Raw genomic sequence first — 14,808 nt, forward strand, 5'->3', positions numbered from 1 at the left:
TTTTTCAAGAAAAGTACCAAACTCTTGGTTTTAATAATTTAAAAGATAATTTTTAACAAATATTTGCAATTCAAAAGTACACAAAATGGACAATAATTAAAAAGTACTTTTTCAATAATAGTACTTTTAGTAAGAGTAAATTATTGGGGATAAATATCGTGTTTAAAAAGTACTTTTATAAAGAAAACTATTTTGAAAGTACCAAAAAATTGTCATGAATTAAAAAGTACTTTTTTAAGAAAAGTATCAAACTCTTGTTTTTAATAATTACCAGGATAGTTTTTAACAAATATTTGCAATTCAAAAGTAGACAAAAAGGACAATAATTAAAAAGTACTTTTTCAATAATACTGCTTTTATTAAGAGTAAATTATTGGGGGTGAATATCGTGTTTAAAAAGTACTTTTATAAAGAAAACTATTTTGAAAGTACCAAAAAAGTACACAAAATATCCATGAATTAAAAAGTACTTTTTCAAGGAAAGTACCAAACTATTGTTTTTAATAATTTCTTGCCTAGTGTTTATAAAAAACCGACTTTTTCGGTTAACCGACATCGAAAAAACCGGTGAAACCGGTTAACCGTCATATATGTGTAGAAAACATAAAAAGTCCAATATAGTATACACAGCTTTAAAATTTGTAATTTTTAGTAGTCAGGAATGAATAATATTAAATAACTATAAATATACAAAAGTGCTAAGTCCATTTATTTTGTAAAAATTTTAAAATTTTTATCTTAGTCAAATGGAATTGAGTATAAATATGTTACTAAATACATATATAATACTTGTTTTAATTATTGGTTTATTCAATAAATTTCATAAAAAAAAATGTAAATCATAAATTGTTTAATTAAATGTTTGATAATTTTGAAATTTATTATCACATCGACTTTCTGATATGAAACAGAAAATGCTACAAGTCCAAAAAAAGGATCTATAAGATGCAAACACACTTCTTAGCTGTGATTATTTGTCATTATAAAAAAACTCCATTATCAGATTCCAAAATATTTCAAATAATGGATTTTAGAACGTTTTTTGTCTCTCCTGTAATATTTCTCAAAAGCTGACGAAATGATTAATAAATTTAAATTTTAAAATTATTGAAAGAAGGTATGTACATCGATTTTAATTTAAGGTTTGGTAAAATCATCACTAAGTTTTTAATGAATCATAAGTAAGATTTAGCCAAAACTTATAGAATTATAAGGACTTTAATTTTTAATAGTTTCATTATGTTAATTTATTGTGAAAAAGTTTTTAAGTAAACTCATCATTCTCTACTATTTAGATTAAAAATATTAATCTAAAGAGGTTTGTATTGTAAATCAGCTGTTTAGGTTTCAGTTCAGACCAATAATGTGTATATAATGAATACTGAAAATGCACAAAAATGTGAGATTTATTAATTTCAATCCCAAATTTTAAAAACCGGTTAACCGAGTGATAAAAACCGGATAAACCGGTTAACCGAAAATCATCATTTTAAATTAACCGGTTCGCAAAAAACCGAGATTTCGATGAAAAACCGGTTTTTCGGTTAACCGGTTTATAAACACTATTCTTGCCTAATTTTTAACAAATATTTACTTATTTTATAGAATAATTAAAAATTTAATTTTGTCTTGGTATGAAACAAATAATTTCGATAAAAAATTAATTTTTTTAATCAAAAAAAAAAAAATAATTTTTTATCGAAATTCGACAATATTTGCTTAATGTTTTAACAACTTCAAATTGTGTACAATCATAAAGATCCTATGTACCAAGTTCTAACAAATTTTGAACCGGTAAGGTCCGATGCCTGGTAAAATTTTGAGTTTACCTCTTAAAACTACAATTTTATTTCTATTAAATATTCACCAGCAAATATGAGGTAAAGATATTTTGAAAGTAACACAAAAGTACACAAAATGGACATTAATTCAAAAGTACTTTTTCAAGAAAAGTACCAGGCTATAATTTTTAAATAAATTTTTAACAAATATTTTAATTTTTTATAGAATAATTCAAAATTTTAATTTGTCTATTAAAACAAATTATTTTTGAACCTTTACTCTTCTAAATTCGACAATATTTGCTTAATTTTTTTAGTAACTTCAAATTGTGTTCGATCATAAAGATCCTGTGTACCGAGTTCTAATAGAAATTTGAAGGGGTAGGGTCCGATGCCTGGAAAAACTTTTATTTTACTTCTTAAAATTACAATTCTATCTTTATTAAATATTCTTCAGCAAGGTAACGTATACTTTATATTTAGTTTAAATATATTTTATTAAAAAAAACACTTATACGCCTCCTTACACTAAACTGTTGCAAAATAATGAAAAATCTACCAAATCTCTGACTAGAACACGCTTCCAAAGCGATTTTACCTCTTAAAACTATAATGTTATCCCAATTAGATATTCACCAGCAAGGTGACGTATACTTTATATTTTATTTGAATATAATTTATTTAAAAAAAACACTGTTGCAAAATAATGAAAAATCTACAAAAACTCTGACTACAACACACTCCCAAAGCGAAAACCTCTTCAAATTTTAAAGATTATTTACTTTATAATGTCCTTCGGCTGTTTTTTCCTTCAAAAATATCCTTTTCATATTCCTTTTAATACTAAATAAATATTAACAGCTAAAACATAAAATATTTGACACTAAATCATTTGTTTAAATCTCATTTAAACATTTGTTTTCTAATTGAAAGATGAGTTCGTCTTTCTCACTAACAAAACAAGCAGCCAACCGAAAAACAGCTACATAAATTCAACAATCAAATATTAAACTACACATTTATTTACACTTAAACACTTGCAATTGTTAACAAAGAGAGGGGGAGAGAGATAGAGTGAAAGAGTTAGACGAATGCTTTCTTTGTGCATGTATTCTAAGCATTTTCCTTTATATTTGTGTGCAATTACCGTAAAAATTGTGAAATCATTATTTTAACTGTCAATTGTTTGTTTATTGTTTAACACATGCACTACACAACAACACTACACTCAAATACACTGCAAACAAAACACCAGCAACAACTACACACTTCCATATAACAGCTACATTAGTGACAATAACAACAATGACAAAGCTTACACAAACACACACTGTGAGAGAGAGAGAACACAAGAGAGATTCATACATATTTGCTGAACAATTACAAATACAGTTATTTACCATGTTTTTATTGTTAAGTATTGTTATGAGAATTTGTTTTGTTGTTGTTGTTGCTATTTGTCGTTTTTGTTGTTATATTGTTTTGTTAGCTTAACATTAGGCTAATGAGTGAAATGAATGTATATATCTCTCTTACACAGTTAGAACAGAATTTCATTTCATTTATTTTTTTGTTTGGCAAAAATAAATATACTAATGATTTTGAAGTAGTTGTAAAACAGTAATTATAACAAAAATTTTTATGATTTTTAATTGTTGTTGCTTATTTGTTTTGTAAAGGATGAGTGTATGTATGGCTTGTTTGGTTGTTTGTCAGGAGAGTTGACTTTTAATGAGTTTTTAAACTGTCCAAAAAATATTGCTGTGATTAATGATAACACATAGAAATTTATAATGAGGATTTTACAATGAGCACAGTGGTTTGGAAAGAGCAAAGATTAGGTATTAATTAAAATAATGGAAAATTTGGGGTTTAAGAAAAATTTAGTGAAATGTTAAGAATTGGTTTTGTCACAAATTGGTGATGAAGTTAGAGTTTAGTTTGTAAAACATTTATTTTTCAATAAATAAAATTTTCAAATATTTGATAGTTTTTGCATTTATTTCAAAAACTAATATTTCGTTGTTAGGTTAGGTTAGAAACACATATGTGTGACACTGCACTATGCGGTTTACGCCACGTTGGACACATATGTTGACACGACTTTTATTCTCTCTAGCCATGTCAGACATATTGTCTGGATTTTAAGAATTTGTTCGATGTTATCTGGAAGTTCCTCATCAAAACTGTAATCTTCACATTCTGCATTCTTCACTTTCTGAATTTGTACTGAGTATCTTTTCTAACTCATTATCCCATAAAAAAATCTTTTTCGCCATTTCGTAAGACCCTCTTATTTATAAAAAAACGGTTTCTAAGCAGTAAATATTACTGACAGTAGCCTAAACTCCAATATTGACGTTTTCGAAGAGATTACGCATAGAAAATGCTGTGGCCCCCAGCATCTTATTTGGTGAAAGTGCCTTGGCAGTCAAAGTGTTAATTAATGTTCATATATTATTAAAAATAAGAAATAATAAAAATACTACTTTGAAAGTTTTACTTAAATTGGAAAACGTTAAATCTTAAATCGTGAAGGTCAAAGTTCAAAATTTTCAATATTTGGATTTTGATGAAACTTAAGAAAAATATAATATGAAGTCTAGTATTTATAATAACAGCTCAAAAATGGAAAATTTTGGGTTAAAATGACCCCAAACTTTTAAAATTGCAAAAAAACCTTGTCAATTTCAATAGTGCTGATCAAAATTTGAATTTTAAAACTAAGAACGCAAAAATATTGATATTGTTGCTTGAATACCACTCAGTGGACTTTTGGGATCATGCCAAATCGGGCCAGAAATTTGAAGGGCCTTCATTGATGGCGCTCTAAGAAAGCTGCAGAGTAGACTTCTTTTGTCACAGCTGCAAATGGCTTGCCACACAAGAAACTTCTTGGGGAATTTTGTTTGTTTTTTTTTGTCCGGTATTGTTCTTGAATATTACCTCGTCCATCAGCCACATAAAAATCTTGATCCGGAAGTTGTATATATCGAGCCCTTAGCGCCAAATTATCGTAAGCGACATTTTTAAAATTTTTGTTTTATTGCAGAAATTAAAATTTTATGGACCGACTGATGATTTAGCGTTCTCAGAATATCAAAATTGTTAATAACATCAAAAATATAGGGGGTAAGATTTTATAGTAAGTCAATGTTTATATTTTACAGTAAACAAATTTTATCGTAAGCGACACACAGTGGTATAGAAAAAAAGAGTGAAATAAATCTGTAACTTCTAAATGGTTAGATTGGCTTGAATGAATTTCACAAGCGCAAAGAAGAAGTGTTGTCGAGTTTAAGGGGCGCGACCAAAGGCCCTCAAAGTAGGACACCTCGGGTATGTTACATTTTTAAAACGATATTATTTCTTGGCTTGAGTTCCGATTTCAAAAACATTATACATGTAGAATCTTCTCATCGAGCACTACAAAAAATCTCGTCGTTGCTATCAATTACCTATTATAGCTTAGGAGATATTCGATTTTGAAAATTAAATTTTCAACATTTTTACCCACCCTACTCCAGTTTTTTGATAACAGCATATCCAAATATTTCCCGATTTTCTCCAGTTTTCTTTTATTGGACTAACAACACATGTGTGTGTTAAATGGAAAAAGAACTGTTTAAAATTTTAAAAAGCGATTTTTCGCTATTTTTTGGGAAAAAATAACTTTTTCTTTTTAAGTTATCGCGAAAAATTTCTAAGAGGATGTATAAGGAATTTCTACTTTCTGAAAGCTAAGTTTTGATAAAATATTTTAAAGGAAAACAAATTTCAAAATTGTTGTTACCGAGGGGTCCTTTCCAGGTCACCTATTTTTTATGTAAAATAAAACTTTAAGGCAAAAATTCTCAAATCGTGTATGCGATATCAAAATATAGTAACCGATTATAGGTGGCTCAATATATTTCTAATTATTTTGTTAAGGGTCCCGATAACCCCGACCCTGGTATGGATATTATAGCCAAAAAACTGAAAATTAGTATTTTTGGAATTTTTCAACACTTTTTTGGGAATTGCGGGATTGCTGATAATAAATTTCAAAATTCGTTTTTATTTTTCCATTTTAAATAGAAAAATCTACATAACTGTGAAATTTCATTAAAAACTATTTATTAATTTTCAAAAAAAAATTTTAAAAATAAAAACGAAGGCACAAAAGTAGCAAATTATCTCTTACTACATTATCTCCTACAATCTTTAAATGAAATTTCCAATTTCTTTAAATACATGTTGCTTTAAAATAAATACCTAAGTTGTTCACTTTACCATACAAATAATTTCCAATTACTTAAACATTTTGTCACAGTTACCTTCTACAATTCATAAATATTATTTCTTGATAATTTTGTTTAGTATGCTTTCCAAAATAATGTATCAATTTCAATCCAAATTGTTTACTAAAAATAAAATGTTCAACTATAAATTTAAATTAAAGTTCAGGTACAAATGGACAAAAACATAAATTTTGATTGTAACAAACAACTTGTCATATCCAGTGATTTAAATTTCATTAATATTTTAAAAACAAATATTAAAGAAAAAAAATAAACAAATAAACAACATTTCTATATGGATAAGTTGAGGACAAGGTTATATTTATTACAATTGAATGAATAATTCGAGCAAAACTGAAACAAAAAAAATATAAAAAAGGAATTTTATTACAAGTATTGAAAACATATACACGTATGTAAACATTTTTACGTTTATACAAATAAACCTAGTGCATTAAAGGACGGAGATAATATTAACTAGTGTAGAAATTAAAACACTGATATTGTCTATTAAGGTTTAGAAAATAATTATTATATACCCACGATCCAGAACGTGAAGTCTGTCTCTAAATAAATACAAGGAAAGACAAATCGGCAGCGGATTGGTACTACCACAGTATTCCTAACGCTTTAATGACAGCTGCTCGAGGACGTAACTTTCTCTTTCCATGGAAGCACAATCTACAATGACGTTGGCTGCAGAGCAGATATTGACGACAGAATTAACAAATCCTGCTTATTTTTTGGCCTAACTGGGTAACCATTGAACAACTGCTCATGTTAGCGAACTGCAAACCAATTAAATCCAAAATCGGTAGATACAAATGGACATGGATCGGTCATATTTTAAGAATATCTCCTAATCAACTGGACTGGAACCAACAGAACCATAGAAATCCTGGTAGGCCCCGAAATTCTTGGATTCGAATGATGAAGAAGGAATGTTTATCTCCAAATCTGACTTGGAACCAATCATAGATCCTAGCAAATGATCGAGCAAAGTGGAGAGAATTTGTAGACGCCCTAAGTTTTGTGAATTTTTATTTCATTTCATTAAATTTCATTGCTTCCCTTCCTTTAATGTTTTTGTATATTTCGTTTAAATTTCACAGCAACACAAGGTAAATTATAAAATATACACTCACATATAAAAATCCATTTAAAATCTACTCTCATACACAAAAACACACAAATACATCACACATACAATCACTCATATCAAATATGAATATTAGGGAGGACCTCACATTGAACGTTTTCGATTTTCGGTGTAAAATTTTCTACGTCATCTAAAAACCAAATGCTGAACATTTGAACAAAAAGAATGAGAAATATTCCAATAAAAAAATTGTTTTGTGTTTCATTTATCATTTTTACTATGGCCATTTTATGATGGGGGAGGATAACAATCTACATGAGATCCTAGAGCATCCAAGGGACACAACTATTTGGTGTCACTGGAGGTGTCAACGGTCCATATTTCTTTGAGAACGACTTTGGCCATCACCGTCTTCCGCGAGTACTCTAGGTCAACGATCATCCAATTTAGATTTCTATTGGCCTAAATTTGATGATATAGACACCAACGACATGTATTTTGCACTCTACTTAACTGTCTGGCAGTAGATCTAATGTCCAGAAAGTTGGCATTGAAGACGGCCTTTAGGCTAAATGCCTGAAATGCATGGAATTAAAGGCCCTATGGACATGCTTGCATAAAAGGATGTATTCAAAATCTTCCTGAGAAACTTTGGTTTCTCAATCCCATACAGTGTAAAACCTGTTGATAGTCTCTCTCTTGCTTCAATGAGGCTATCCATCTATACGGATGGGATAAAAATGTCCTTTAGAAACTCAAATGAATACAATGTTCCTCAGGCCAAAGTATCGGCCATTAGAAGAGCGACCAATTGGCTCAGATAATACAGGATATCTGGTAGAAATATTCGTATACATACTAAAGCCGCAATGAAATCCATGATAGCTGTTTATATTACATCAAATACAGTCCAGGAATGTGCCGGGCATCCTTAAATGAGATGGCGAGTCATTGAGCAGTTGTTCTCACTTGGGTACGTGGACGTAGGCAATCGTATTGCTGATAACTTGGTGGAAATGGGAGCCTCGATGTCGTATGATGAAATAGACTTCCTTTGTGGCATTCCGTTGTCGATTTGTAAGTAACGGATAAATAATCCATATCACGAACATCTCCAAACAAGGTGCCATTACTTGGATTATATGGCCTGCGTTAAACTGTAAACGCACGTCATATCTACTTCGCTTACAACGAATATGACTTAGCAATATGGTGGCGATAATCAACGAGTATTGCACTTTCGGTACCCATGCTGCAAGACTTGGGATGCCTCTCCATGACTTCTGCAGAAGTTTTCATAATGAAGAGGAGGAAGAGACCATCCTACACTTCTTTTGTAACTGTCCAGCACTGGGTAATCTACATGCCAGGCTTTAAGGCGAGCGATCCTTTAGTAATCTCTCCTGGTTAGCTGGGAAGGAATAAAGTAGGTGGTTGATAAGACCGAACATGCAAATTTCACCTCATAGTGACCCAGTAACTATCCCATGATGGTTTGCGTTAATTTACTCCTCTTACTCCTCCAATTTCTAACTACATTTTCCTCTTGCCCCCTCTCCTTTTAAGTACTTCTCTTTCTATTTTCTTATTGTTTTTATTTTTTCCTCAGGTACCACAAAGGGAACTATCAATGAACTTATATACCACTGCCAACGTCAGATCCGTTCATATCTAGCATTTGAAATTAATGTAAAGTAGAATATCGGGACTTAGATGAAGAAGTAAAAGAGCTGCTATAGGAAAGAAATAATATAGAACTAATTATGGAATATTTGCAGGCTATTTTCTAGCCGAATGAATAATAATTTCTTTTATAGTTATTTATGCTTGTTCAAAAACAACTGATTCTAGTGGAAGCTGTTCTAGATAAAGCAGGTACTTTGAGAAAATGTAGAATAATTTCAGACCTTGGAGCCGTCGGAAATCGACACAGTCCAAAATAAGGACCACCCTAATTCACACATACACACACTCACCATAGCAGTAACAACATCAACTTAAAAACAGAGTTCGAAAATTTATGAAAAGTGAATTTGACTTTGAATTGTTGTTTTATTGCCAATGTTTATAGAAAGTGGCAGTGGTAGAGAAAGGATCAACACAACTAGACACCTACTGTGTGTGTGTTTATTCGTATGGTTGGCAAAGGAAAAGGAAGTGGGTGGGTAGTAGTAGTAAAATTAAATGTCAATCTAATTCAGTTTTGGAAATGTGTATCTGTGTGTATGTGCAGGTTTAGATTATATTTGGTGTTTATATGCATGTTATTTAGCAGTGGAAAACTAGGTCATAACAATATAAACAAAAATACCTGCTTGCATTTTGTAGAACTCTCCCACACACAATCGCTCACAAATGCATATGTACATAAACACGCAGTCAGGCATGTACATACCAGAGAACATACATGCATATGTACATTGGGGTGGCACCGTTTGAATGGACGATAGATAAGGTGTCGATGTTCCAAACGAAAATGAAAGTTTCGTTTGTTTGAGGAGAAAATTAAAGTTTGGTTTGTTTGAGGAGAAAATTAAAGTTTTGTTTGTTGGAAACGAGGTTTTCCGTTTTTTTTTTCAAAATATAATCTGTTTAGTTGCATTTTTGGAAAAATATTTCCTCTTTTATCTGATTTTAGCTATATGTTTAATGTAATCACAGTGTAGATAGCAATATAAACGGAATTTCAAAAGATTTCCCTAAAACGTCTTTCACATGATGCCAATATTTCATGATTCCTTCAAGAGAAATATGAAAAAATCATCAAAACCTTAATAAAGGACATTTTATCCATTGATACATCTCAACAAATACTGAAGCTAAGACAAACATTTTGAGAATTGATATTTTCGAAAGAATTAAACTGTGTGAACATCCACAACTTCATTTTTGAGGCACCTTAATATAAATATCTATGTTTGAACAAATATATACAAGAATTTACTTTTACTAAGGCATAGCAATATTTTCCTACATACAAATTGTGTTGGTTAGTGTGTGACTTGATTAAAAGGAGTGAGATGAATTAAATCAGTGCCAGCATGTGAAACTAAATTCTTGATTTTGCTAAAGAATTACTGAAATATCATTAAATTAAAAATTGAGGTTTATGGCCTCCGTGGCATTTCTGGCACATACTCACTTTTTAGAAATTTTCTGTGACCATTTTTCAATAATGTGGCTGAATTTCCTTGATAAACCCTTGAGTTTTATACTTCTATGCACGAGTTGTTCTTGGCTTTTTGTTAATAACATCTTAAAACTAAATCTAATAGTGCTAAATCAATAGATCTAGGGGGCCAATTACGATCACCGAAACGAAAGTTATGGAAAAAAACTACAAAAATTAATCAACCAACGAATCGTTGCACTATTTCCGCCACCTTTTCGCTCTCGGAACATCATAATGTTTCACAAATAGCTACAAAACGTTAAATTTTTATCTAAGAAAAGGCTCGTTAGGCTGAGCTCAACGATTTCTTTCGGTATTTTAATTGGAAACTTTGTTTCCTAGACAATAACGTCAATGCCAGGCGAATCAAGCAACGCATCATTGCACCATTTCTGCCTCCTTTTCGCTCTCAGAACTTCGCAATGTTTCACAAATAGCTACGAAACGTTATATTTTTATATATGAAAAGGCTCGTTGGGCTGAGCTTTGAAACTTTGTTTTCTAGATAATAACGTCAATGCCATGCGAAAATGGTTGAGAAAATAAAAATGTTTGGAATGAAAACTTTCATTCCATTAAAAACATGTTCGATTAGACCTAGACAAAAATCTTGGTTTAAACAGACGTGAAAAATAGCAATCAGATCCAGAGAGGAAGCATTCAGAAACTGATTCGCTGCGCAAAAAGCCAGGATCTTCGTGTGTTGCTCTATATGATCAACGCCTTCGTACTAAAGTTCTTACTGCTCCCCGGGTTAGTAAACGGTTTTGTTTATTTGTTAAAAGGGTAAAGGATAATGCTAGTTCCTCAAATCTGACTCTTTTAAAGGATGAGCAAACATTCACTGACCCGATCTATAAAGCTAACCGTTTAGCTGAATTATTCGCAAGTAATTCTTACTTGCCGGAAAGTGAACTTACCGAACTCGAAATAGTATTAATGACTATGCCAAATATATTCTTTCGAGATCATGCTATAAAAAGGGTTTTTACGGATCTTAACGTAAATAACTCTTAAAGCAGTGCTTTTCTTAAAGCAGTCCATTAGTTAACCTTTTCAGCATTCCATACTGTGCCGGCGTATTTCCTATATAATGGAAGGTTGTTAATGTGCCAATTCCTAAAAAGGGAGAGGCTAATAACCCTGAACATTACCGTCCAATAGAAATTTGTTCTGCACTTTCCAAAGTTATGGAAAGTATGGTAAACTACCATCTGGTTAAATATTTGGAGTAAAACTTAATGACCGCCAGTATGGCTTCCTGCTCTACGGGAGACTTGCTGGCATTGCTATCGGAAAAATGGTGTCTTTTCATTCACCGTTTTGGCCAAAGTAAAGTGGTGGCTCTAGATATTTCCAAGGTGATCGATAGAGTGTGGCAAAACTTATTGCTTTTGGTGTCGGTATTAACTTTTCTCGATTTATATTGAGCTTTCTCAGATATCGCACTATACGAGTTCAAGATGAAGTCAGGGGTACCGCAAGGCTCCGTTCTTTCTCCTTCTTAACGACCTTCTTTGTCAAACTTCAATCCTGTCTATTCTTTTGCAGATGACGGCAACATTTGTCATTCATATTTATTCAATTAATTAAGCCTGTCGGAGATTGGGACAATGAAGTGAAATATGAATGATTCTCTTATTCGGGACCTTCTGATAATCTCTGAATGGGGTTGATGCTGGCAAGACTCAGAGTTGTATATTGACACAAAAACGAACGACGGACCATGTCGCTTCATTTGTATTTATGGGTGGTGTAAATCAGAAGCCCTTGGTGGAGGAATCAGAATCTTGATGTTCTGGCCATAAGAATACAATATGATGTCTGCTGGTCTAAACTCATTTCTCAAGTGTCGAAAGAAGCATTCTAGTGAAAGATTACCTTATTCGGGACCTTGTGATAATCTCTGAATGGGGTCGATGCTCGCAAGACTTAGAGTTGCATATTGACACAAAAACGAATGACAGGTAATGTCACTTCATTTGTACTTATGGGTGGTGTAAATCAGACGCATTTGGTGATGGAATCAGAATCTTGATGTTCTGGTCATAAGAATACATTGTAATGTCTTCCTGGTATAAACTCATTTTTCTAGTGTCGAAAGGAGCAATCCAGTGTCTCGGATTTTTGAAACCGTACTTCACTTCATCTGATCTCCTCACTATTGCTACCGAAAATGGGGTACAACTTCAATATATGGGCCGATTCTTCAGAGTCTATTTTGAAGCTTCTCCACCATGTAAAGGAGAGAGCGAAGGTGAATATTGGTGACTAGGATATTCAAATCTATTAATTCACTGGAAAACCGTCGCAATGGGGCAACGTTTCACTGTTCTATCGGTACTACAATGATTAAATTAGGAAAGTTATTCCCGATACCCGCAGATTTTTACGTCATCCCCTTTTTGTATCAAGAACTCATCCATTTGTGGTCGATTGGCCTGTGGACCGCACAATTAGCCGTAATGTATGTACTTTTATGGAACATCATTTTCAAATTAGGGAATGTTCAAATCGAATGTCTACAAACATTACTCCCGCTTTCCTCCCTCCCATGACCTATCTTCCTAGTTCCAACACAATGCTTTGCATGAATAGGTAAGGTAAGGGAGCAAATGAGTTCTATTTATTATGAGCTGCTGAAATCTGATCTGACAATCACAGAAACCTGCACTGCAGGCAACTGATTCATTTGACCGAAAAATGCCAAAAATATGCCACATCGCTTGGCCACATGTTGCAATAACTGTTAAAAACTATTTAGAAAGAAGTAGTTGGGAAGTTTTGCCTCACTCGCCTTATATTCCAGATCTTTCCCCGTTCGACTACTATTTGTTTCGATCGATGAAGAACACTCTCTGTGATACGCTTCACTTCAGAAAATAGGATCTGAAATTGGCTTAATTCGTTCTTGACCTCAAAAGATGAGAGTCATAGCTAACAATGGCCAATACTTTGAATAAATTTATATTGTACAAATGTCTCAAAATAAAAGCTAACAATTTGAAAAAGTCACACATTTTTAAGTCATACACCCAATATTTTCACAAATGTGAAAATATTGGTTAACATAACTGTGGAACATAAAATATTGAATAAAATCTTTGAGCTGATCATTGTAGAAGCAGAACTGTCATGAAGCTACTAGAAAGAAGATGGCGCTGTGTACAATTAGTGGCTGAGGTTGCAGTCGGAGTTTAGTTTGGCATAGATACTGTTAGAGTTAACATCGACTGCATTCTTGGCCATTATAAAGTGTAATTTAAGTGCGAATTATAAACGTGTGTGTTTATTTTAAAACACTGAGAAACTATTTAAATTGTTGTTGTGTAAATTGAAATAAATAAAGAGTTGTTAGAATTTTTAAACTACTAAAATGTTTTGATTTGAAATCAAAAGTATCTGCTTTATTTAAAGGAAATATACCAACGTTTTTAAAAGGTAAAAATGTAACAGTTAGACTTATTTATTCAAGTCCACAATTCTTAATTCTGATACATAATAAGAAGTCCAAACTACAATTAAAAATTAATGAGTTTTATACAGGTTGTTTGTAATTATATTAAGTAGTTCGATATTGGTAAAAATTGGTAAAATCCCTTAACTAAGAAAAAAATTATGAACCTAAATATTAGACAAATATGAACAAAATTAATATTTGTTTAACGAATACAGCTAGCTTGTTGTCGTAATGTATGAGTTTACATTGTCATATTTTTTTTAATTTTTAGCCCTGACTTTATTAATTATTGGCTAACAATTAGTTTAACTTTAGTGTGTCCTTATTCAAGTAACTATGTGCGTGCATTATTGTTTCGTATTTCTATATAAATGGCCTTTAAATATCTTCTGGAAATTTTAAATGTTGGCATGTGTGCTATGTATAAATTTTAAAAATTTCTCTCTGGTTTAAATCATTTCATTTCAACATATTTTCATAGTATGAACAAATTTTGCAATTTTTTTGTTTCCTCTTCCACACACACATTGATTTGCCTTGAATTGAATTTGAATCCCGTGTTACTGGTTTGTTCACTATTTAACAGGTCAACATTTGTGTTTGTGTGTGCATGCGTATGCATGTTGGTTTTCTATGTATGTATGCGAGTCAGTTTGTTTGTGTCTAGGACATGACATGCATAGATGTAATTGGTTATTGTGTGTGTGAGTTTGTGTTTGTGTTTGTGTATTTGGATGAATTCATGCTTCAATAATTTATAAAGAACAACTCAAAAATAACCTTCAACATTTGAAACTAAATATGTAAAAGGTTAACAAAAAATAGAACAGAAATTGGCAAACAAACCCACACACAATATGAAACCTAGAGTTTATAAATGAAATACAAGATCTTTTGTAATAAAAGGGTTTAAAAAGCCATAATAATTTTTAAATTAAAACACAAAGCAAAAAGGTTTAAACACAAAAATATAAAAAAATTTAATAGAATTAGATAAAATGCGAACAAACGCATCA

The 14,808-nt window shown here is 31.5% G+C and overlaps 1 protein-coding gene across 1 annotated transcript in view; it reads right to left on the reverse strand.

Annotated features, from left to right (window-relative positions):
- Positions 1-14,808, reverse strand: part of nAChRalpha6 (nicotinic acetylcholine receptor alpha6) — a 531,258-nt gene that overhangs the window by 203,136 nt on the left and 313,314 nt on the right. The gene's annotated exons all lie outside the window — the stretch shown is intronic.

Source organism: Calliphora vicina, chromosome 2 (assembly GCF_958450345.1).
Source record: "Calliphora vicina chromosome 2, idCalVici1.1, whole genome shotgun sequence".
In the NCBI taxonomy this organism is placed as follows: domain Eukaryota; kingdom Metazoa; phylum Arthropoda; class Insecta; order Diptera; family Calliphoridae; genus Calliphora; species Calliphora vicina.